Source organism: Thermobia domestica, chromosome 7 (assembly GCF_964235325.1).
Source record: "Thermobia domestica chromosome 7, izTheDome1.hap1.1, whole genome shotgun sequence".
NCBI lineage: Eukaryota > Metazoa > Arthropoda > Insecta > Zygentoma > Lepismatidae > Thermobia > Thermobia domestica.
In genome coordinates, this window is record NC_137460.1 from 64,359,392 (window position 1) to 64,386,107 (window position 26,716).

At 33.8% G+C, this 26,716-nt stretch overlaps 1 protein-coding gene across 1 annotated transcript in view; it reads left to right on the top strand.

Moving 5' to 3' along the window:
• Window positions 1-26,244, top strand: part of LOC145690170 (uncharacterized) — a 68,589-nt gene extending 42,345 nt beyond the window's left edge. The window contains exon 2 of the mRNA XM_081764802.1: window positions 25,976-26,244. The gene's annotated coding sequence lies outside the window, so the exon portion shown is untranslated. The remainder of the gene's footprint in view (window positions 1-25,975) is intronic.
• The last annotated feature ends 472 nt before the right edge of the window (window positions 26,245-26,716 follow it).

Below are 26,716 nucleotides of genomic sequence, written 5' to 3' on the forward strand. Positions count from 1 at the left end.
TCGCTATTTAACATATAAATATTTTTCTCTACTGAGATATATCGGCCAAGTTTCGATACCATATTGATACCGATTTTCCTTATTCAAATTCAGTTATCACAAGTCTTAATTTTAAGCAGTACATTTCGTGTCAAATGCTTCAAAGGCATGTTACGTCCAAAATAATCTCAAGAATTTAGGTCGCGGGATTCGAACATTCGATTTAAGTTCCAGCTGGAGTACGTTAGCCCACCCCCTCGATTTTTGGGAAAGGTATATACATAGGACCTTCCCTTTAATTTTGGAAACTGCCAGAACTAAGAAAAAATGGTATGATAGTATAGAACCAGGATATGTAACTCTTAAAGTTTGGAAGGTCCATCTTGTTCCCTTTTGTGGATAAAATGTTGGCAAAAATTCCAATTTCAGAAGTTCTGAGCTACGTTATCCTCTAATGAAGTTTTATAGCATTATAGTTATATGGATGAGTACAGGGTCTATTCCCTTTTATAGGACATGGATACCATAAAGTATTCACCTCAAATTTTGAGTGGGGTAAATAGGACCAACTCTTAAATTTTTGAATTATCATAAAATAAAAAATAATATATATATATTTTTAGGAAGACGCAGGTACATTCATGTCCAAAATTATTGTCGCATGTCTATAAATATGTTGTTGTAAGAATGTAATTTGATAACGAATTCGTCCGTTATTTCTTATAATGTTAATATGTGTATAATCGGCAAAGACATGTATGTGACAAATTTCATGTCAAAAGATTAGTAAACGAAAATAAAACTTTCTTGTCCATTTAGCAACATTTTGTTTTACTCATTCTAATTTTCGTATTTATAATTCTTTACCTATGAAATTTACCACAAATATACATTTCTTAATTATACACATAGTATAAATATTAAAATTACCCTGCTAAATCATGATCAAATTAAATTCTTACAAGAAGACAGTTATAGATATGCGACAATCATTTTGAACATGAGTGTACATACCTCTGTAAATTTAGATGGTTTGGCCTTACCCCTTCCACAAGTAAACATTACCAAAAATATACATAAACAATACATTTGATCCCGTGGTCGATTTTTATTCTAATTTATCTTCTAATGTTTTATTACATCATATGATAATACCGAGGGATTATAGGGACTCATTTTCCTGAGTAGGACACATATGGCATGATGCATCCTTTTAAATTTTAGGAGGGGTACATTGACCCACCGTTTACATTTGGGAACTGTTAAGAATAAAAATTATTAAATGTTCTCTAGAACACAAATACATATCTCTGTAAATTTCGCTGGTCCTTCTTGTCTCTTCCATGTAGGGTACAGCGGGGTAATTTGAGTAATTTCAGACATTTTATCATATATCTCAGAAACTGTAATTGGTATTCAAATACAAAATTGTGAACAAAAACTTTGAAGCTTACTATTACTTAACAATTTTTCTCGAGGTAGTATCTGAGATACACCATTGTGAAATTTGGTTATTCAATTTCCCCGCCGAAATTACGGAAAACGTAAATGTGAGGGGCAATTTGAATAACGAGTGGGGTAATATGAATAACCAACAAAATAAGCAAGTCTTATGGAAATACTGTATAAACTATTTAATAGTTAGGTTGCAAATTCTACGGTAGTTGAAATATGCTAATTTTGAATGAAAAGAAGTACATAAATTGTAAATATACGTCACCTGTAGCTATCTTTTTGAATGTAGGCCTATACTTAAAAAAATGTTATGAACACTGTCTAAGGCAAAGAGCCGTAATAGGTTAATTCATCTTCCATCGTTCGTATTTAACGACAACGACAACAGATAAACTGTTTTCGACCTTCTGCACCGACACAAACTTCGTGGAACCATGTCTTACAACGCTGGCAACGAATCCAGTCTCCATTTCTAGCAAAACGTTCTGAATAGTAATTAAGAAGGCAAAAACAGCAATTCCATGTTTGACTTTCATTGCGTGCAGCCATCTTTAGACTTAGGCCTACATCTTCATCACTGGATGAGGTAGAGGATACCAGCTTCTTTCGAGCTTTCATTTGTATTTTTCTTGGCAGATTCTGTATTAGCACTCTTCTTTCTCGTAGTGCCCTTGGATTTTGTTGAACCTGATGCTTGCGTCTTTCTTCGGAGCTGTTTTATTCTCATTGACCAAATAATTTCAGAAGTTGAGTGGCATGATTTTCCTGTGACACAACGTCTCTTCTGCACGCAAACTTTTTCTGGGCTGGGAAGCACTTGTTGTATGGGTTCATCTATAGGCTTCGTTAGGACAAAGTTTTAACAGCCATGACCGGAAGAAGAAGGCTCGTTGTTAAGATCTTCTTCCCGAGAAGACTGCTCCTCAAAATGTGTAGCAAGGCCATACGTTTCCGAAGGGGCGAATCGAAATTTTTCAAATAGCTTGTGGACTAAAGGGGTATATACCGGTACATGAAAACCCATTAACTACCAGTCCAACAGAAGCTGTCCGCTTCCAGGCTTCAGTGAACAAAATGCAGAACTGAGGTTTACTAATCACTGAGCTCGGGGTTTGGTGAATCCAGATAGTTGCTTCTTGGTGGTAATTGGCTTTAAGGGTCTTAAAAACAGAGCGATCGAGTGGTTGTAATACGTGTGTTGTGTGTGGAGGTAGGTAAAGCATTTCGATGTCATGACTTTGGCAGAACTCTAAAGACAAAAGTTGTGAGTGAGATTTTGTGTTTTAAAGTCCGGATTTTGGCGTACGCCTTTGAATATTACTACAGGAGGTATAAAAGACCCTCTGACATTGCAGTTTGCTATCACCATTACATTTTCTCGTGCTCAACAGATGTTACACTCTTTTCTACCCTTTTCTACAAAAATTTTAGAGGTCTGTTATTTAGAGGAAGTCTACTTTCGTCCATATTATAAATACGGTTAGGATGGTTTGTGGAGATCATACTCGTTTATTAATTTTCCCAGTGAGTCAAAGTAAGAATTCCTTGTTAACACCAGAAGCTCTCGCTTTTCACCAATAAATAAATAAATAAATAAATAAATAAATAAATAAATAAATAAAATAAAATAATAGGCCTATAGTTTTAATTTCACTGGTATTAAAATTGCCCCGTTTTGAATTATCCATATTGCCCCGCAGTCGACGAATATTCCATTCAGAACGTGGTACGAAAACTGCTCATTAGTTGACGCCAGTGTACAGTATATCAATGCCCCACATGCTACTGATACGATTATAATCCAGAGCGGTTTCATTTTATCCAGTTAATAATAAGGAAAGCTTAAGGAAACAACGTTCAAAATTATAACGACCTAAAAATACACATATTTGTACTTACCTTGCTGCAAGCAAAAAATCGTGCAAGCCTTCCGAATCGCAGGAATAGTTCGTACTTCTGAGAGCGACTTCTGCAAACCATCATCTACAAATCCACCGCAGGTTCACTAACATGGCTAGCCGCGTTTCCACTCCAGCTGGCAAAGTGCTTAACATTATTCAAATTCCCCGCCTATTCGAATTACCCCACTGTACTCTATAAAAATGACAAAAATATACGTAAGCAATACATTTTTACCACGTGGTCAAATTTTGAACTAGTTTATTTTCTAACGAAGATTTATTACGCATATGATAATATGAATGTGTGCGTGGTTCCATTTTCTTTCATAAGGCAAAGACTCTTGATGCACCCCTCTCAAATTTTGACAGGGGATACATCGATCCACCTCTTAAATTTTAGAATTTGGCAAAACTAAAAATTGGTATTCTATATCACTCATGTATATACTTCTGTAAATTTGTGTGGTACAAACTGTTCCGTTCGATGAATAAAAAGTTGCGAAAAATAATATTTGGAAGAAATACGTAATGATTCATTCACCAATTTGGAACTTATTATATCTTATGGTACATAGGATGTTATAAAGACATAGGATAGGTCCCTAATGAAGCATTTACAACGTAGATGTTAACCGGTCCAGGATACTTCCTCTGAAGGTTTAATTGGACCAACAATAATAATTTAATATATCTCGATTGTTAAGTCCCTGCATGTGTTAAAAGCCCAACTTGTATAGGCACCTCTTTCAAAATTTAGGCGCAAAACACCTATCCAAAATTTGGGTACCTAATTTAATAAATAGTATGAATTTGGTAAATACTTTTCTTGAATGAAAGTTATTTTAAATGTTGTTTTATGATCATCTATGGTAGATACATCAAGTTTGGGTCAATCTATCTGAAGTGGTCCAAAGATGGTGAAAATGGTTGCTCGACCATCTCCAAAAATTATAAAAATTGGAGTGCTATGAACATTGTGTAAGAGAAGGTCAATAACATCATTCAAATTGTCGTGCGTACAAGTGTTCCTAAATGACGGCCATCTTTGTTGTTGGTCGTGCGTTTGCAAGCATTTACGAAAACTACAGTTGCTCAGGACGTACGAATCAAACACCAAACAAAAACGAATGTTTACAGAAGAGACTGAGGTACACGGAGAATATAAACTCTTGCTTCTAAATAAATATGCAGGGTTGCAAACAAAACATAAAATCACCAGAAAAACTACAGAAAATTACACTTTTAAAGGGACTGTATTTTGGAAGGCCGACGAAAAAATTTAGAAATTCCCTCGTACGAAACGAACAAATAACAAGACGGAAGACATTCTCAATAATAATAATAATAATAATAATAATAATAATAATAATAATAATAATAATAATAATAATAATAATAATAATAATAATAATAATAATAATAATATGAAGAAGAAGAAGAAGAAGAAAAAGAAGGTGCTTTAGATAGCTATATTTTATCAGCATAGGTATATCCCATTATACTGTAAGTACACAAATAAAACGAATAACATCAACGTCTTTAAGTCACTGAGATAAGAATATTAAAATTTAATAATTTGTTTATTTTTTTAATTTCTGAAATAGAGGAGAATAAACGGACTTTTAGAGTAAACATTTAAAAGAAGATATTAGAAATCTTTGAAAGGAGTCCACTTTAATCCACTAATTAGTGCGTATCTTTTTAATTTTCTGCAGCAAAATAATTTTCATTTGTTGGATTCCACACAGAAAGGGAAAGCAATGAAAAAAGACAAGGAGGAAAAAAATGAACGAATTCAGAAACTAATAATAAGAATCAAAAAAAGCATTTCAACTTTCATTTGAAATGCTTTCGGTACGATGTTGTTTCTTATTATATAATAAGTCGTAAGCTTAATCCATGAATTTTAATTTTAATTTTTGCTACAATGATCTACAAAGTCAATTTATTAAATCAATCTCTCTCTCTCTCTCTCTCTCTCTCTCTATATATATATATATATATATATATATATATATATATATATATATATATATATATATATATATATATATATATATATATACTAAGTTCAATTTAAGGAGAAGGACAAGTAACAAGTAACCATTTTTTAGTTTACAACGAATTATACAATCTTTCTTCGAGTAGAAGTCTGACTAACAAAATGAGAATTGAGGAGTTTGCCTGCATGATTCCCATTATTTGTCACAGATTGTCACAGATGATTTTTGTCATCGTTAAACTGACAACTTGTATAAATGATAATAATATCTAATGCTTTATTACGTGCTTCCAATTAAAATCTTATTTTTGTTTATTTGAAGCAGAGATAAAAAACGTTCCCAGTTCTACCTTTAATCATGTATACGTACGAGTATATAACCTATAGCCGATGATGATTTCAGGGGGTAAAATTCCACTCCCAGAACAACGAAATTCCATATGCCATTCCCGTGGCATATCTCCACATTAGTTATCAGTATTTTTAAGTACTACTCTCCCATCATGTGTTGAAATACTTCGCCGAGGGAAATCTGAAATCTGTACTTTATACAGGGTTTCCAGAAGTCACTGAACATTCATGTCTCACAGTAAAAAGAGTATATGGAATATGGAATTCACAAATGTCAACGTATCGTGACACGTACTTGGTACTAGAAGAAATGTTACAAATGATGACCATCGATAAACAAACAGATCTTGACACGATGTTGTATGTTTCTAAAGCCACTGTTCAGGCTTTCCGGGATGATGTGCTGTGTTCTGCGGAGACAATACTCGAGACAATCTCAGGGTACAAGTCTAGTGCCGTGAGGTAAAGAGGGGATAATACGTGCAGGAAAGATTCCAAGGGGGATAATATGATTTCCAATAGTATTCTCGAGAAATGTCTTGGATGCAATATCAATGTCAGATGAATTTTGTCTGTCTCTTTCTAAACCGACTATCATCATAACTTTCTTCAGTACATCAGTCTCGCTAAGTTTAATATCAGATTGTCTAAAAAATATTGAACCTTTGGGGACCAAAATTGAGAATAAATTCATTGTGATTTGAAAATAAAGTTATGAGACTTTATATGCATAATTCAGTTCCGCGACAATTGTGAAATTGTATATCACAATTAAATAGACTTGAAGAAAAAATCACTAGAATCAAGCTTTAAAATTTTCTTTCCTTCTTAAAGAGACATCAGGCTATTTTATTATAACTATTTAAGGCTCTACTTTTTTCTTCCCGTTTTTTCCTACCATTCTAAAGGCAAACATAAAAAGCCGCTTATGGGTAGGAATGAGATTTCTGGGCCTGCGGCAGTTATGGCCATGTTAGCCCACCTTGAATAAGAAATTGCATCCCTCGGCGATCTCACTGGCCGCAGCATTGGGAAGGAAATAAGGAATGAGGAAGGAAGGAAATGCCCTGGACTATTATGTTAGGCACTATTCCGGCATTTGCTTGGTGTGAATGAGGAAACTCCCGGCCAGGATGGCTGGACTGAGAAAGCTGTTACAGTTTTTGACCCGAGTGTTCCCACCGGCAATCGAACCCAGAATTGCTCGCACCAAAAGGAGATTAATGATTTTAAATTAAAAGCTTAAATATCAATTTTCACTCCCCTCCCTAACCTCAGCATATTTCAAGTATGGCCACCTTATTTTAACAATTGCAACCCTGACGCTCTTACTCTTCCCGCCTTTTTCTTCCTTTGTAGAGGAAATATTAAAAAAAAAAGACTTTGAAACATGCCTTTATTTTAAATAGAAAAATCAAAATACCAAATTTCGTGTCTCTAACGGATAGCAGATTTCGAGATATGGTCATCTTATTTTGACAATTGCAGCTCCTCCACTCTATTTTACCCTTTTTTTCGCCTTCTAGGGTAAATATCAAGAAACGGTGTAACACGTGTGTAATTAATTTAAGTGAGAAGTCCAAATATTGAAAATGAAAATGAAATGAAATTTTTGAGTTTTACGTCCCACGCTTATGCCGGTTAGGCTAAAGGAGACGGTGAAGATGAGTAATGAATGAAATGGTGGAATGAAGAAAGTGGGAGGAAACGGGAGAACCCCGAGAAAACCCACGCACACGGTGTTTGTCCACCACAAAGTTCACTTGGCGGGAGCAGGGTTTGAACCCGAGACCCCTAGCACCAGAGGTGAACGCTCTACCACTGAGCCACCGCGGCCTCCAAATATTGAAATTCATGTCTCTATCGAGATATGGAATTCTTATTATAATAATCAAGACTCCCGCCCCATTTTCATTCACACCCAATTTTCTTTCCTTCTAGGTCAAATATCAGAAAATATAGGAACATTTGTCTAATTATTTTAAATGAGAAGTCCACATACCAAATTTCATGTCTCTAACTTTCAGAGATTCCGAGATATAGACATTTTAAAATAACAATTGCCACCTCTCTTTTGCCCCCCTTCCCGTTGAATTTCTAAAAATCCTTCTTTAGTGGGATTTTACATCACAAATCCTAGGTCCTGTTCAAACTTCTAGCTTAAGCGGTTTGGTCTGGGCATTGATCAGTCAGTTAGAAAGTCAGAGTTTTCTCTTTTTTATATAGAGATTAGAGAATTTTATTCCCTGTTATTGTGACTTTTTTCTTGCTTTTTGTTTGTTTCCATCCATATTGATTTTTTATTAATTACGGACAATGAACTAATTACAGAGGTGATTGATATCGAATTACAAACCAACAAACAGAATATAAAGACTCCATTGTTTGGAAATAAATGAAAACAATTTTTAATAATAAATTACCGTTGCTGCAATCAAACAGTGATTTCATGTTTCTCTTTCTCTCTTTTCATCACACGGTCTATAAATCAAGTAAATGTAACTATTTTTCCCCCCTGAGTGAAGTACAATTTAATACTGGGTGTATCAAAAGTCCGGAACAATAGACCAACTCCGTTACAAGTACAGATACGGAGAATGGAAACGGAAGAAAATTGTTGGAAACACGTGGTTCTGAATCTACCGTAAAATAGAATTTTTTCCAATTCCACCAGCTGTTTGAGCTCCACACTGGTAACGCCTTTATGTTAAATGAAAAAGTAATGTTTCCAGTAATTGACTTCTAATCGTATTTTCACTTCCTTCATAGAGATTACGTTGGTAAATGATCCGTGAAACGGTCAATTGCAACATTGGGTCAACATTAGCAGTTGGCTAGCCCACGGTTTTCTATGTTCGGTCTACTACCTGTACTTTGACGCATCCGGTCATCGATTTCCTACTGTGTTAAGAAACTAGCTCCTAAAGACAGTTTGAAGTTATCATTTTTTTCTGTCATTGCTTTTATAAAGAATTTTGGTTTTATTCAGGTATGACTCACAATGATCCTCCCAACATGGAGCTATCATGTTAGAGAATTTTGGAACATCCTGTATAATATCGTACCACAATGTCCGATAAGATGTGAAAATTGTAATGGTGCGATATAGAGATTTATTTCTTTTGGTAATGTTAGAGGTAGGATTAGGTTAGGAAGTGTTTAGAATAGGTTTAGGATTTATTTTGCATTTATTATATATATTTCGTTCATTTTCTGCTTTAATTTCTTATATTTCTCAAAGATTTTAACACATTTCTCTTCATTTTCATCAGTAGCATGACTTTCCTATCCCAAAACATACTGAAACCTCTCCTCTAAATTTTCATTAAATTTAATTCAAAAAAATATCATTCATAAAAATTTTCCATTTTCAGCCATTAGAAATTCGTGAAAATTACTCAATTTTAAGTTCATCATCTTTAATCTTGTCTCATCTGACATCAGCAACTCAAATTTACGAAATTCTCAATAATTGGACGTTTTTCTTTGAAGTATCTCGTAATTTGTTCATTAGCCGATCTTCGTATTATTACGTCACTAAGTTGTTGTCTCGAATGGTGTCAGCTTTCAAGAGAGCAGTAGCTAGATGCTGCCCGTCTAATCTTTCTAATAAAAGTGGTCAAGAACGCTGCTGCAGAGCAAATTTGTGCAAAAATATCTTTAAGAAAGTTATTTAACTGACGATTTGCGATCTACAAGTTCGCAGCTGAACGGAACGGAGAGAACAGTGTAAAATTTGGTGGGGCAGCTTACGTGTTGATTTCGCCAATATGGCGGATGTTGACAAGTAACATCGTTCTTCGGAGGTGTGAAATTTTATTTTTGTGCGGAATAATAAGTTTATAATTATAAACTGGTCCAAATAAAGAAAAGGGGGGAATTAAGAGGATCACGTGTGAAGGACTGTCAAAGCCGAATCAATTCAACATAAACCGAGAAACTGAAGGATGAATATTAAAGCCCCTTGTTTGTGAGTGAATAGGACATGTGTTCTAAGTCGAAGGAACAACAGTTCGAATCTTAAGTGGTGTAATTACCCATCACTATTGGATTACTGTAAGTAATGTTTGGTTTTAAGTGTTGACTGAAACCAACTATCATGTGCTCGAAAATCTGCATCGGAGTATTTTTTTAACCTCCAAAATTTCCGAGTAAGATACAATCAGGAGCGGATCCAGGACTGACTTCTGGGGGGAGAGGGTCGGTGAGTTGTCATACTGCTACATAGAGCTACTTTTAAGAGCTACAAACTCTGGGATGGGTTATTTATATATATAATATAAAAAAGTTTCCTCTCCTGGGGGAGATCGCCCCGATCACCCCCTGGATCCGCCACTGGATACAGTGTGATGATAGTGTGTTTAATAATGTATTCCATCGCAATTATGCGTTCATAATCCCTTCCGTTCCCAAAGGATCTACCCAATTACTCAGACGATATGTGACGGCTCAGGTTTATTTAGAGAAGGGAGAGGAGTAGAATAAACTATTGATAAAGCGTAAGAATATGTTCTTTTGACGTAATTTTCTTTTGGAATGACCATCTTATAAAATTCAAAGTAAGCCTAATATTAGATATGCGGTAGCATTCGATTTATTATTTTTATTTTTATTATTTAACTTGTCTGGCCACGTATTGTTTCAACCCCCAAATGTAAACAAATCGGATAGAAAATAGCAACAACGTTTTCTGGCATTGAATTTATATATATATAAGTAGGGAGGGGTCACCTTGAGCTGTTTTTTTCCTACTGCGCATGCGCAAACAAGCCAAGTTGATTGGCTGGCGCCGGTCACGTGACCCCGCCCCCGGCCACGCCCCACTTGGCCCCGCCCCGGCCCCGGACTACTACATATCCTGAAGGTACTTACCATGGAGGTCAAAAATCAAAACTTTAAACCCGAATAACTCGTAAACGAAGCAACATATTGAGGTGCCGTTTCCACAATTAGTAACAAGCCATCAACTACTACATGTCCCAAAAGTACTTACCATCGAGGTCAAAGGTCAAATATTTAAACCCAAATAACTCGTAAACGGAGCGACGGAGAAATTTTGTACCAAGCAGAAAAAGTGAAGGAGGAATAAATTTGAGTGGCATATTTACTTTTGTATTAACGAGAAAAAATCAAAACAACGCCATTTTAACTAGCTCAGAATTTCTGTACCTTTTAGGGTTATTCAAAATAAACGAAAAAATTAATTTGGATGGAGTATTTATTTTTATACTAACGAAAAAGAAAGCAAAGATATGCCATTTTAACTAGCTGAGAATTTTATATAATCTTGTAGTATTTAAAGAAACAAAGAGATAAATTTGAGTAACCTACTCAATTTTCTACCAACGAGAAATGCCATTTCAACTCGCTCAGAATTTATGCGCCTTTTTGTGCTAACGTAAAAAGGCGAAGAATGTCTGTTTTAATAGCTGAGAATTATATGTCTTCTTGTACTAATTAAATAAACGAAGGAATATATTTGAGTCGTCTATTCAATTTTGTGCCAGTGAGAAATGCCATTTTTAACTTGTTTAGAGTTTCTAGACCATATTCTAATATTTAAACAAACGAAGGGGTGAATTTGAGTGACCTATTCAATTTTGCACTAACTAACTGCGTATTTTAAATTATTTTGCACCATTTAAATAAACAATCGGATAAATTTGTACTAACCAGAAAGGACCATTTAACTGGCTCAGAAGTTCAATACTATTTTGTAGTATTTAAACAAACGAAGGTCTCTTGAGTGAGCTTTCCAATTTTGTAGCAAGAAGAAAAAAGTGAAGAAGGGCCATTTTTTAACTAACTCAGAATTTCATTTCATTTTGTAATACTCAAATAAATGAAGAAATAAATTTGGATGGAGTATTTAGCTTTGTACGAACCAGAAAAAAAGTGAAGAAGGTCCATTATAGCTTTTATATTACTGTATTCAAATAAACGAAGGAATAATTTTTTACTTACCAGCAAAGGCGAGGAAGGTTCATTATACCTTTTGGTGCTATTCAAGCTATACTAGCCTTTGGTCTCGATCTCTTATGTATAGACCTTTGCATCAACAGTGAATTTCGTGCAGTTGCTCTTCATATTTCCTGAATTTGCCCAACTGGGAGCTTCGCCCCCACACCTCCGCCTTTGCTCAGACTACGGCCTCCCACCTCTTAAAAGCACAATTCTACCGAATTTCAAGTTTCTTTTCCTACTTCAACTATCTAAAAGATAAGATTTTGTATCCCAAGAAAACGGCCATTTAAATAACATGGGAATTTCTTCATCCCTCTCTAGACCTCTTTAAAATTAAAAATATTAACTTTTGGCAATTTTCCTGTCGGTTAGTCTCGGAAGGCTACAATCATGCCAAATTTCATCACTCTAATCCTGCCGGAAGTGCCTAAACATTTTGGGGTGTAGAAGATGTCCCATACAAATAACATGGGAATGATTTTTCAGTTCCCCGTAAAACTATTCTAAATTTGGAAATTTTAATTTTTGGTGATTTACTTAGCTAACGCTAACAAACACGTACAAGCATACCGAATTTCAAGTTTCTGTTCCAATTCCAAGTACCTAAAACATGAGATTATACGTCCAAAATAAGACCCATTTAAATAACATGGGGAATTTCTTCATCTCTTCTTTAGACCCCCTAAAAATTAAAAATATTCACTTTTGGCGATTTTCCTGTCGGTTAGTCCCGAAAAGCCACAATCATGTCAAATTTAATAATTGTAGCTCTACAGGAAGTGCCCAATAATTTTGGGCTGTAAAAGGTGCCCCTTATAAATAACATGGGAAAGACTTTTCGGTTCCCTATAAAACCACTCTAAAGTTGGAAATTTTTGTTTTTACTGATTTACTTAGGTAGTGCTAATGAAAACATATAAGCATACCGAATTTCAAGTTTTTATTCCAATTCCAAGTACCTAAAACATGAGATTATAGGCCCAAAAGAAACTCATTTAAATAACATGGGAAAATCCTTCATCCCCGTGTTAGATCTCGTAAAAATTAAAGATATTCATTTTTGGCAATTTTCCTGTCGGCTAATGCCAGGGAGCTACAATCATGCGAAATTTCAACTTTCCACGTCAACCAGAAGTACTCCTTTATTTTATATCAGTTCATGTGGTTTTATATATAGTTAGGATATATAGGGTAAGAACCCTGAATATGAGACTCTAAAAGTTAGAACACTATATGCTGGTTAGTTAAAGCATAACCAAATACTGTTGTTATTTTAATATATTCTGTGGAATGTCTAATTTACGATACAAACTATTGGAATACATAAAAATATAACAATAAAAAATATTGAAAAATGTGACCAAAGTTTATTTGAGGTACTGGCATTTTTATGAGAGGTACCTAATAAGAAACCCCGGCTTTTTGTGTACTCTTAAAACAGTTATTTTATTAATTCACCATTCAACACTGTCTTTAAGCCAAATCCTGTGATGGCACAAAAAATATAAAACGTTACACTTTCAATCTAACTCATTTTCTTAAATTTTAGAATATACGCACTGTAAAATTTTACACTTTTTGTGCACATAAACTGCAATGACTTTTGATCACTTCTTTTAATGTTCAAATATGTACCAAATGAGAAGAAATGTGTCCAAAATGACAGTACAATGCCAATGAAATCAATGGTTCTATGTACAGGACTAAGTCAAAGAGACTACTTTGTGAATACGGAAATGTCGATACAAATAAGCTTCTAATATAAGACCCATTATTACTATATGGGTCACATTATAAGACCGGTCTCATATACTGAATCCGTTAAGGGTCTCATAATAAGACATTCGACCGATAAACAAATGACTAACGCCTTCTAAAATATAAGTGGAAGAAAATCGGTAACTCATTACATATTGCAATACGCATATTCACTGGTACAAAAAAAAAGTAAAGATAGAATGAATATCAATTTACCTTCTCCATTTTCAGCGCCTGATGTGTGCACGTTACGAGAAGAAAGAAAACTTTGTAGGAGCGCAATTTCTTCCAGCCTCCACTATACTAACAACTCTCCACATAACGAGCTCACGTGACTTTCGATGCTGTAGTAGGCTATTTCCTTTTGTTTTAGCTCGCTTCCAGTAGATTGCAGTTCTTGCTTCACAAGACAGGTAGGGGTCTCAATTTAGGTGCCTGTCCTCATATTAGGAGTTCTTACCCTATATATATATAAGTTATTTACAATATCTGAGCAGGAGTCTTTTAAGCTCTGAAAGCAGCTTCAAATAAAGATTAAATAAGTCCAAAATAACCCAAAATGGACTTGATTCCCCTGTGTACTGAACGTACCAAAATTAGTCTACATCTGCAGTAAATATGTCGAGTGGCTGGCGCGCGTGGCTTTGGTGCACGGGGTCCCGGATTCGATTCTCGGTCGGAGACTCTTGGAATTTGAACATTATAATGGTTAGGATTCCATCTTAAACTGTAAACTCAACTCCCGTATATAAATTTCAATAAACAACAACAATACAATAAATATATAAAGAAATTTTGAACATTGTCATATTATCCAGTCCCGTAAATTATTTAAAACATGATTAATATCTCAACCTGTTTCTGTTTTGCTTTGTTGCCAGACTTCCAAATACATTAAGTAATTACCTACAAAAAGTCCATGTACTCTTTTAATGATGTATACTCCATGTTTTGCGTTGTTAAGAAATTTACGTTAAAAAGTTAATAATAAAAAGTTAAAAAAGTTACGTTAAAAAAGAATAAGTTAAAAGACCATCATGAAAGGGAAAGCACTTCTTCATTCCACTGGGACCACTTTCGATCCAATATTTCCTGCTTATCTGCTGAATGCCTTGTTTTAGTTGAAACGGGTTGGAATTCGTCCTTGAAGGCAGCCAATCATATTCAAGAGCACTTGAACAAGCTTTCTACGAAATTTTACAATACCACGATTCAATCAGAACTAAGCACTCAGGAAATGAATAGAAGACTCAAATAAAAGGAAAAGAGTAAGAAAAATCACAACCAAAGAAGATATGATTTCTATAGTATACCAAAAATTATTGATAGTTTTATTTTCTTTCTTCAGGAAAATAATACGGAAGTAAGAAAAATATTAATGGAAGTTATCGTAAAATGGAACGGAATCTTTAATTCAAGGCTCCATGTTTCTACCCTGTACCAGTAATGCCAACTCGTGAAAAAAAAAATTGTAGGATTTATTGATATTAATTTCTCGAATAGGGATAAAGGAAATTTTCGTAGAAATTGGCACGATATATGGATTTTTCATGTACTATGTTTACTTCATTAACGCTAACAAAAATTATTAATGGGCGCAAAGTAGACTATTGAATCTTCAAAAGGCGTGAAATCAGTGCTAATTGTCAAATTTTGTCACTGTAAACTGACAGGGAGATATCGAAGTGATTTATCCAGAGGCTTCAGAATCTCAAAGAACAAAGAAATATCGAGGGCAGTTAAAATTTCGACCATGTTCGTCAGAACGTTTCGAATCCACAATTGGCTTCACCTCACGTTCGTCAGCCGTACCCCTCAGACCACTCGGCTGCAACCACCGGCTACCATTGAGCCACCTTGCCCCTGGATTGAAATTAAGGAAGAAATTATTTGGGTTTATTTAAATTTGTTATGGCTAAAATTTCTTCTACTGAGTAAAATTTGCAACAAGTATGACATTTTTAACCCTACAACCACACCGTGCTTTTATTAGGACATGTATCACACCGTGGGGTCATATACGACCCCAGTCTGGAGAGTCGTTTTATTAGACTAGATACGGTTATATTATGTTAGATTAGGTACTATTAGGTTAGGTTAACTTAGGGTAGATAATGTGTGGTTTGTTAGATTATATACAGTACGTTTATGTAGGTTATGTATATATATGTGTATATGTATATATATGTTAGATTATATCTATATGTATTAGATTAGGTTAAGTAAGGTTAAATGAGGTGAGGTTAGGTTAGGTTTATTAGGCTATATAATCTTATACATTTCACGTATCACATTTTATATATGTTGACATAATTCGTTTCTTTACCGATTATCCAATTAGTCTAAAATACATGAGTTCTACATTATAACAATATTAAATATTTTAATTGGGTTTCAATTGTTTGTTATTTTCATTGTTTTACATGGACATAAATAAAGCAGTTTTCATAGATAGCTCTGATCTGATTTGAAGACACACTTTTGTCTTTCTACTTCTTCATTGGTAAAAATCACAATTGTGTTCAAAATGTCATCTAAAAAAACAGTAGCCAAATGTCCTTTGTATCGGTTCTTTGTTTCGCTTTCTTCTTGAGCCCTGGGAGATGAATAACAATGTTTTTTTTTCAACGTTCTAGTGGATTTTTGGTGGAAGGGTTTAGTGTACCACCTACTGCCATTCTTCCCATAAATGACTTTACGTTGCAACAAGTCGGCAACATCATCGTTATCAACATCAGCTTCAAATTCATCCTCCGATTGATCATCTTACTCCTCATTATCCTCATTTTCACTTAACAGTTCATCAGCATCGGACAGATCATCATCTGATTCTTCTAAAATGTGTACAATACCTTCCTGGTTAGAAAACTTCCTTGATGCCGCTATTCGTAAAAAAAATCGCCCACTAGGAAATGATTTGTTATATGGCTACTCAAAACAAACTATGTTTCATTAATCACACCGTGGGGTCATATATGACTCGAGCATTCAAAGTAACACAGAACTTTCCTCACCAACACAACAATGCAACTTGCAGTGTCAACAGCATACTCCGAACTGAAGCTAGACGAAGTGTTGTGTTTCCCTCTCAAAACGGCGCCGGCGCAGAACGCATTTTATATGCACTGGGGTCACCGGTGACCCCACGGTGTGATTGTAGGGTTAAGATTAATTTAAGTAGGAATTTGAAGAAGAACAGACATTTCGAATTATTAAATTGTTGAATGAATCCATCTTTAAGGTAACTAGGAAAAAAGAAAGAAAATCATTAATAAATAGAAACATATGTAACAATAACATAACGAACCATTATCTCTTATTCCTTTGAAGTGAAGAAAATAAAAAAAAGTGTAATAGAAACCTTTTAGAAAATGATAGAAAATAAGAGAATCTCAGAGATCAAAGGGAAATACATTATTACCCTTTTCCTTTCATTAGAAGGAAAATTTGAAGCTAATCGACAATTCTAGCTTCTCACTCTGTTTATTCAATTTCTTTTGGTATAGAAGGAGAAGAAGTAGGAGATGCAAAATAAAATATCTGTGAACGACACTTTGAGATAAAAGAAAGAAAGAGAGAAAGCAAGTGAGAAAAAAAGAGAGAGAGATTCTCGTCGTAGCAACTTCCAGATCTAGAGGAAAAGATTTATTATTGCATTTTGTTGAGATTGAGCCAATTTCTGTTGCACGCACAACAGCCGAGACGAATTTATTCACCCGAGAAGGAAAACTGAAAAGGGTAAAAAGCCCGTTTCATCTTTTTTCCCAAATCTTTTGTTGCTCAGATGTACTAATACCCATAATTTCTTCTCTCATCTACTTTTTTACTTTTCTCTCTGTTTTTCGTATACTATTTAATGAAATATCAATTAAGTTATTTATAATTTCTTGGAATAGGAATTCCGTGTAATTATAACCGTGAATAAATAAATATCTAAATTAGACTTGGTAATGCTCAAGCACTAACAACTTTCTATTCTTTTAAAGAATAAGTTAAATTTCTTATTATTTCACCAATAAACAATAATGTGAGATTTTAGAAAAAGAAGAGCAAATTTGAGTTTAACCCCTTGAGTCTCAGATGTCTTTTCCTATGTGCCTGCTGTAATACTAGGTTTTTATTTACTCTTAACAGACTGCCTAGACCGTCGTATAGGGCAGGGCATAGTTATTGTGCAAGCGCGAGGATAGCATTCACATTACTGATAAAAAGCATTTGTATTGTGGAACATTTGAACTGAAAACGGGAAATGGCATGACATCCACATGGATGTCACTGGGACGCAAGGTGTTAATGTCCTGAGTCTTGCTCTGTAAATCAAAGGCGTGTCGCATAGTTTCACCCAACCAATTATTTCATACAATTTACATAGAGAAATGATAAGGATTTGTGTTCGTGGTTTTAGGTAAAATAAGGATTCTTGTTTTACCTAATCTTAGTTACGCCTAAAATAGTGGACAATAAAAAAAATCACTGAAGTAGAACTAGGAGATTACAAGAAATACGTCGTGCTATGTTAAGAATTGAGGAATTGATATTGATATTAAATTGACTCTTTGAGTCTATGAAGCTTTTTTTTTATGAACCCTAAACAATCATCTGTAACCAGCAGCATAATAATAATTATCATTAAGTGTTCTGCATTTTGACAGGTCCTGGGCGCAATGAGTTCTTTTTCTTTTAATTTAGATTTCAGCCTGCAAATGTTTCTTTCACGTTTTTTTTTATCTTCAGCTTCCTTTTATAAATCCCATATTTTCTTTTATTTTTCAAATCATCGATTACTTGTGTTCTTCTTCTCCATACTTCTTGCTTTCCTTCTATCTTTCCTTCTGTGGCGGTATGAAGAAGACCATTTCTTCGCAAGATATGTCCAATTCAATTGGCGTTGCTACGAATGACGCTGGCTAAAAGCGAACTCTTCTCTCCTATCCGTTTTATTGTTACTCCCTCTATCCATTTTATCTTTTCCATCTTCCTTCAACCCCACATTTTGAAGCTCTCTAAATATTTCTTCTCTAATTTCCGTAATGTCCAAGTTTCTGAACCATACAGTTCAATACTTCATACATCATCGGTAAAGAGGCGACATGACAAAACTTTTTACAATTTTACTGGAGAGCAATTTAACATGTATCGTTCAACGTTCTATTGTGCTACACATTTCAAGATACGTCATTTTAAGAACGTTTATACCTCTGTCAATATAAGAAATTCCGGTATGGAACTATTTATAGTTGAAAGAGCACGTTAAGTTAGGCTGGATGGTAGTCGTAACTCAAAAAATCGCGTTTTCAAATTATGCCACTTTGGCCCTTCACTGACGATACAAGGCTTGACCAACTTATTCCTTAGTCCAATGTTAAAGCCTGCTAGTTAAGAGTGATCTCTTCTCGTTGAATGCTTCTTTGGCTAATGGGAATTCTTGACCTGACCTCTTAGCTACAGTAAACGTCTCTTCTCAAAATACTTCCCAGATACTTAAAATTATAGACCTTACAAGTTCTCTTTGCTCTACTCTGACCCGTAAGGGCCCGCTTCTAGGAGATGTTTTCATGAGTTTCTATTTTTCGATGTTGATTTCCATTCCATATAGTTTCTCAGTGTCAAATGCTTTGTCAATCATCTCCTGTAGTCCTTCTCAGCACAAAATGTTAAGTTTCAACATTATAGACTCTCTTATGTAGAAAAAAAGTTTCCGATTAGTTGAAATATTGACAAAATATACATTTTACAAGGATTGGATCAAAAGTAACGGAAACATTGTAATAATTCGAACCTTTCTTTATATACAGAAAAACATCTGTTATATTTCTTCAATGTAGTCACCTCCTATCTCTATCATCTTCTACATGTGTGTAAGGCATTGTACATCGCCAGTGTGTCAATCTTTATCAATGTCCCACAGAGACTCATATGGTACGAATAATGTTTTTTCTTGTACTGGAGTGTTTTCCGTGGAGTGATTCCTTAATTTTGGCGAAAAGACCGTTACGAAATCCCTGAAACCATTGTTGTGCACTACGCTCACATGCAACTTGAATCTACGGACGTTGTCGTTTTTCGAAACTTATTGTTATGGAGTTGTCACTTTCCTCCTCTACTTTAGGCCTTTCACTGTTGTCACACTTCATCTCACATTTCTTAATCAACTATTTAACTCTTGTAGTGTTGAGACACAGCCCTCTCACGTGAGAACAGTGTTGCCATTATTTTTATCCAACCTATGTGGTTTAACGTCTTTCATTTTATGCACCGAAGCTAAGGGAGATTGTTATGGTGAGATGGACGATAATGGCGAAATGACGAAAATGGGAGGGAACGAGAGAGGCCCGAGAAAATCCAAACATACTGGGGTTCTACATAATTGGGAAGTACTTAGTACAAATAGTCTGAAAGTTTAATTCAAAGTTGAACTTCGAGGAAATAAAGGAAGAAAATGTAATTTCGAGAAAAATATAATTTCTCCTCATTTCTGCGATATTTGATTGTCTGTCATTTTAGAAGATATGAGTGGAAACATTTTCAATTTCTCGCAATCAAAATGTACCATCAAAGCCCAACCATCAAAGGGTAAGGGAACATTTTTTTAAATGCCGAACGAATTATTTTCATAAATTACTTCCACTAAAGAAAGACACTAATTGAGCATTTAAAAAAATAATAATTGAATCATTACGTAATACTATAAAACAGAAATTACACAGGAAGTCAGAGTGGAAGGCAGTCCTTCCGGTGCGATGATGCAACCACATACATTTCCCGCATTGAAGTGCCTTCAATTAATCATGCTCGTTTTCAAATGTTCCATACCCATCTTTTTCCCCATGTTTCACCGTTATGGTTACAACTTCTCTCAACAACAGGAAGAAAAACCACCGTGGGAAATATTTTGCTAGATATTCAGAAGCGATTGATGCTCTGGATACTTGGGGAGATGACCTACCAAAATGCTTTTTTTTTTTTTTCTCTCATGTAATTAAATTATTTGCAAACGTGCATTAACGTTGCATGGGACTATTTTCAAGTTGTTAGTGATTTGTTTTTACTTCACAGTTTTTTTCTGTATCAGAGATTACATACACGAAGGACTGAATCACTTGTGAGTGTAAATTACAACTCTTTCACACGAAGTTATGAAGACCCTGAAGATGGTAGAGTGTTCACGTTTGCTGCTTGGGATTTCTGGTTCGATTCCAGATCTCGCTAAGTGGTTTTTGTGGTGGATAAACACCATGTGGATGGTTCTCCTCGTGGATTTCCCCTTTCCTCCAACTTTCTTCATTTTACAATTTCGTTCATTATCACATTACCGTCTGTCTTTGCGTTGGGGCATAAACGTCATACTTAAAAAAAAAAAAAAAAAAGTAGAGTTTAGTTACGAAGTACATTACATCGTAGTTGAGGACTATTTGGTCATACAGTATTCAAAACTTAATCTACTCAGAAATAATCATATATGTTCTTTAAAAATAATTAAAAAATAAAACTGCTGAATTGCCCACTCACTTTCTTTTAAAATCTTTCTACTTATAACATCGTATAATTTAACCCTTGCAGTAAAGGTTTACTATAAAAATTATGCACATTAAGTCTGCTGCAATTTTCTGGCCAAACAAAATTTTAAATAAGGAATTACATTTACTTATTGAATACTTTCAGAAGAAATGGAAAAGGAATTGAACGAAATTCCTACTCCTTTCTTCCAGAAAAGAAAGCAAAAGAGAGAGAGAAAAAAAACGCGTTCGGGAAAGGAAAGGAATGTTTTCTACGGCATCATTGATGTAAAATGAATGAATTCTATGAAATGTGTTTTTCTGAACACTGAAGTTTACACTAATCGGAACAGAAGTTTAAACTTAAGGGTTTTTAACGGATTTATCTAATTTTCGCTTTATTTATTTATTTTTTTTTACCTTATTCCCTGCAATAAATGTACTTTTTTATTAAGCTATTCATGACAGCAGTAGCAAGTAGACAGTACACAATATGGTTAATGAAATTTAGCTCAAAATTAGCATTAAGAGCCTGCCTTACTAAAAATAATACAAAATTTACCATTTTTCTTTTGCTTGTTTATTCATCAGTGAAAGGTGATAATGAAATGCAAGTCACCACAATCATAGATAATGCTATTCTACAACAGAAAATATGAACCTGAATAATGTTCAGTGTTGCCATCCATAAAGGTTACAGTGTTGCCGGAGAAACAATTTCCCTAAAATCTATGTTAAGGCAGCGAGTAGAGGATCAAACACAACTGCATTTGGTTACGTATCGTATTGTTTTGGTTTCCTGTGAACTACTTTTTAAATAATAGTTGTAGTTAATTTGTAATAAACAAAATAGTTTTAACATACAGTTATTAAAACTAAATAATAATGTTAATTAAAAAGTAGTTCACAAGAAACCAAAACAACAAGATACGTAATCAAATGCAGTTGAGTTCATTCCTCTACTCGCTGTCTTAACTTAGATTTTAGGGAAATTGTTTTTCTGGCAACACTGTTATTTCTATGGATGGCAACACTGAACATTCTTCAGGTTCATATTTTCTGTTGTAGAATAGCATTATTTATGATTGTGGTGACTTGCATTTCATTATCTTCTTTCACGGATGAATAAACAAGCAAAAGAAAAATGGTAAATTTCGTATTATTCTTAGTAAGGCAGGCTCTTAATTCTTAAATATACTAATTAAGTAGAATATTGACCAAACATGAGGCATATTTTCAATCAACAGATGACATCGAGCAGAACGAAACGACTCATTCGAGGATAAAATAATCATGCGTAGTTTTTGAGAAAACAATAAAAATGAATTTTTGTGGCGCCAAGAGTGTCATTTATTGCCAGTGATAATCGATATACAGTCGGAGCTTGATAACTCGAAGATGAAGGGAATAGATAAAAAATTTGAATTATCGAGTTTTCGAGTTATCAAGATGACCACAACAAAAATTCGAGATACCGAGGTTTGACGTTCCTAATGAAAAAATGACAAAATAACTCTGTAACTCGAAGTTTTATTCATTCAACTTCTATAACTCAAAGCTGTGAAAATGTCTTAAATTAATAAGATGACTGGTAAAAAGTAAAATACGAGACATGAGTTAACCACAATTACAGTACACCTTACCAACAATAACAGAACTAGCAACAATGACAATTATGTAAAAGCTTAGAGCTATAGCTTCGAGTTATCGAGGTCACATCAAGAGAAATTCGACTTATGGAGGTAAACTTCGACTCGTAAAAGTTCGCAGATATGGAAGTTCGAGTTATCGAGGTTCTCAAATATAATTATGAAACCCTTAAAATTCAACTTATCAATATTGTAATTTTTAAACATTTGACTTACAAAGGTTATTTTAACACTGAGTATTACGGAGACCTCAAGGAAATGTGAAAAAAAAATTGAGTTATCAAGAAATTCGAGTTATCGAGGTTCATCTGTATTTTCTTCTGCTGAAACAGCACACGCTGTCAACTAATTTACACAACTTGGATACATGATTACATTTTGAAGCAGGTTTATAATAAATGCACAATAAATTCGTTCGAACTGTTAACAAATATTTAAGAACAAGAATTTTAGAAATGACAAATAATAATAATAATAATAATAATAATAATAATAATAATAATAATAATAATAATAATAATAATAATAATAATAATAATAATAATAATAATAAAAGTTTGCGATCTTGGCCAAGAATTTTAGGAATGATCCAAAAAATGTACCAAAATGTTGGCCAGTAATTAGTTTTTTGATCAGGAGCCACAAAATTTTTGAACGGCCCCTAAATCGAGTTTTCGTATTTTTTACGGAATAAGAACATCATACTGAGTTTAGTGATAGTTTCGGTTTGGCTACACTATATGTATTCTCCAGATATAAGGCACATAAGAAAATTTTTTATTGAAATATATTGAATCTTTTGATCCGAAAAGGTGTATCAACTTATGCATTGTTATACATAAAAATTCACCTTACTTCCTTTAGTCCCACATGTATAAGAACAGCACGATACCAACATTCGAAGTTCCTAATACATCTTCCCGATTATTATTATTATTATTTATTTATTTATTTATTTATTTTTTCTTAAGAACGACGAAGCATTTCATCCACTATGTCTTTTCTCTCCTGTTTCCATGAAAATACGGTATCAAACGAAAAGTTCGGAGTCAGCATCCATATTCCTTCTTCCTTGAATTCACAGTGCATACATCTAATCATTAACTTCATCACATCAGAAATGATAGATTTACAACGTACTACAATGCAGGGCCATGATTTTAATCGGCTAAAGATGTAGGATTAATATATTTATGCCTAAGAAAAACATATTCGTTAAATTAGATTTTTATTATGATAGTAAAACGAACAAAAGAAAATGCTACAGAGACAGTCTCTAGTCAATTGGTTAGAATTAGGTTGATTAAGGGATGTTATTCTATAAACTTCCTACCTTAGTTGCCCTCAATTTATATAAAATAACATCAATCAATACTGGATAATGTTACAGTTACATTCTATGCACAGCACCAATTATCATCCATTTCAACCAAAAGAATAAAATAAAGTAAAACTACAAAATATAATTACAAAATCAAATGACATTTATGCACTTGAAAAATAATGAAAAATAAAACCAAAATATGCAATTATTAAATATTCTAAATATACCTATATTCTAAAACCATGTTTCGCTTTTCCTATTTCCGTTTTTTTACTCAAATAAAAAATAATAAAATTTCAACATGGATTAACTCAAAAGTTTAATACTATGGCACGACTTTCCGTGATATAAGTGTATTTTCTTTCATTAGTTAAGTTCGATGTGGGTCAACCTGGAAGTTGGATAGTATGATAGGATTTTCCAATATACAATGCTGTATATTCTTCCACCATTTAAGTTCAACGTGAACTAACCTGCAAGTTTGAAGTTCACTCGCAAATATGGAAAAACTTTTCAAAAATATCTCCATTTTCTTCCAGTAACCACCCAACTTTGCTTCCGTCTCCATTGACCATCTAGATAATCTAAAGCAAAAAAGGCTAATTGTTGAGTCTTAAAGAAAAACAGCAACTTATATTTATTTATACCTAGGTATAGATTTTTTTTTTTTTTAAAGATGAGGTTGAATTCGCCGTCTACTCGTGATCGATTTTAATTTCGAGTACAGTAATAGGCATGATTGAAACGCTTCAAGACACAACACTCAACATTTTTCATGAAAATCAAATAGCTTTTACGGAATATACCATTAAGCATGCTTTTTATAAAAGATAACGGTGAATCCATCCCTAGCTTTTGACCGATTTCTACCTCAAAACAATACGCGCAATATACGTATATTATTTGAGATGGGGTCAGTCTACCTTCTTATTCTAGACAAGTTTCAACCTTAGTCAATTGAGATGATTAGAAAGCCTCAAAGAAAATATAGAACATTTAACCATATTCGAATAACTTATGCGAAAGTTTTGTGGAAATTTGTTTTATTAGTACATTTTGTACAGTAACTGGCAAGCTTTCACATTGCGAATTTACCTCCATTCTATCTAATGTTTCTGGACTGATTTCAGTTTCAAAAGTTTTATTTAAATCGCTTAAGTTTTACGGAATTTATTGTGAAACAGACTGACACGCAAATACGTATGATTTTGTGTAAGATTTTTAAATGTCCAGGTTTCACTTGAACAGTCCACAAAAATGACTTCTGTCCTTGGAACTTTTTAATCATGCTCTGATTACAGAAATGTCCACGAATTGGAGTGTTGACCCGTATAATCCACAATAGAGATCGTTAATGCATGCGGCTTGGCACTTATATATATATATATATATATATATATATATATATATTTAACTTCGATCAGATGTACTTAAGTAATATCTTTATATCTGATGAAAATCAGCTGAAATAGACGAGTTTCAAAGGAATGTATATATTATCAATTTTCTTTTTTTACAACACGTTTCTTCCCTTTTCCCATCAAAAAGATATACACTGGAGTCACGTTAATTCGAACTAATTGGGACCGAACCCTGTTCGGATTACGTGATTGTTCGAATTAGCAGGAATAACAGTAAAATCGCGGTTTGAAGCGGGTGAACAGGTCTATTGTGTTGTAATACATAGCGTATAGTATTTCACAACACGTTTTCTGAATACAGTATATGTACTGAATTGAAAAAATGTTAAAAATGATGGAAAAACTTGTTACTTTTATTCTATTTCAAACTTTGTGTAATTGTCGTAATGTGGCTTAAGGCTTAAACACAGATATTAAAGAGAAAAACCGCATTTAACGAAAGTTTACTTTGTTTCCTACGAAAGCATGCACCTATTTTCATCCTTTTAGTTATTAATTTCCTAAAACTGCATATTTTCGCTACAATAAATAAATAAATAAAATTTTCATCCCGGACCTATTCGGATTAACTGGATGTTTGGATTAAACGTGTTCGGATTACCGGAACACCACTGTATTTCTGTATATTAATAAAAAACGAGTATAACCTATTTTATTACACTTTCTTCTTTGTAGGTTTGACTAATCAAATTCGGAATATTGGGAACTTAAGGAATCGATATCAGTAGAACTGACACTGGTTGCATGACGTGGACTTTATTCTATAGCGGTTCGATCAGGTAGACGCAGGCAACAGAAACTGACTGACTGAAAATTTGATTGAAGTAGAGTTGCAAGTAAGTATAATATTATGGAATACCTTTTCCTGAATTGGTCTAAAACTTAAAGACAAACCATTAATATTATGTAATAGTGTAGTTCTGCAGTAAATAGTGAAAAGAAAGCACAAATGTAATGAGAAGCAATGATGAATTATCGTTAATATGTTAACCAGGAAGAATAAATGTTTAGAATATAGGCCTATAGTATCTTGTGATGTAGTTAACATTAAAAGCTATTAAATATTTTTAATCTTTAATACGTACGTTTACTTTTCTTCAAGTGCTTCACTGTACACCTAGATCTTAAATCTGGATCGTGTCAAGGAGTCAGCTAACAAAAGAATCGACATCCCTCTTTTATTGACGAGTTGAATAGCCGAAGCGGGAGTAAGACACAGATTTCCTACACATCAAGGATGTTACATACATACTGTATTTTGTGTAACTAACATTGAAACAAAAGTTCTTTCTTCAATACGACTTGACTTCATATTCTTTTCTTAGTGCAGAAATTAACATTTTTTTAAAAAAAAAAATTGGATGCCCTTAGTGAATTTACACCTCACATTTTGTACATTCACGAAAAAATCTCAAA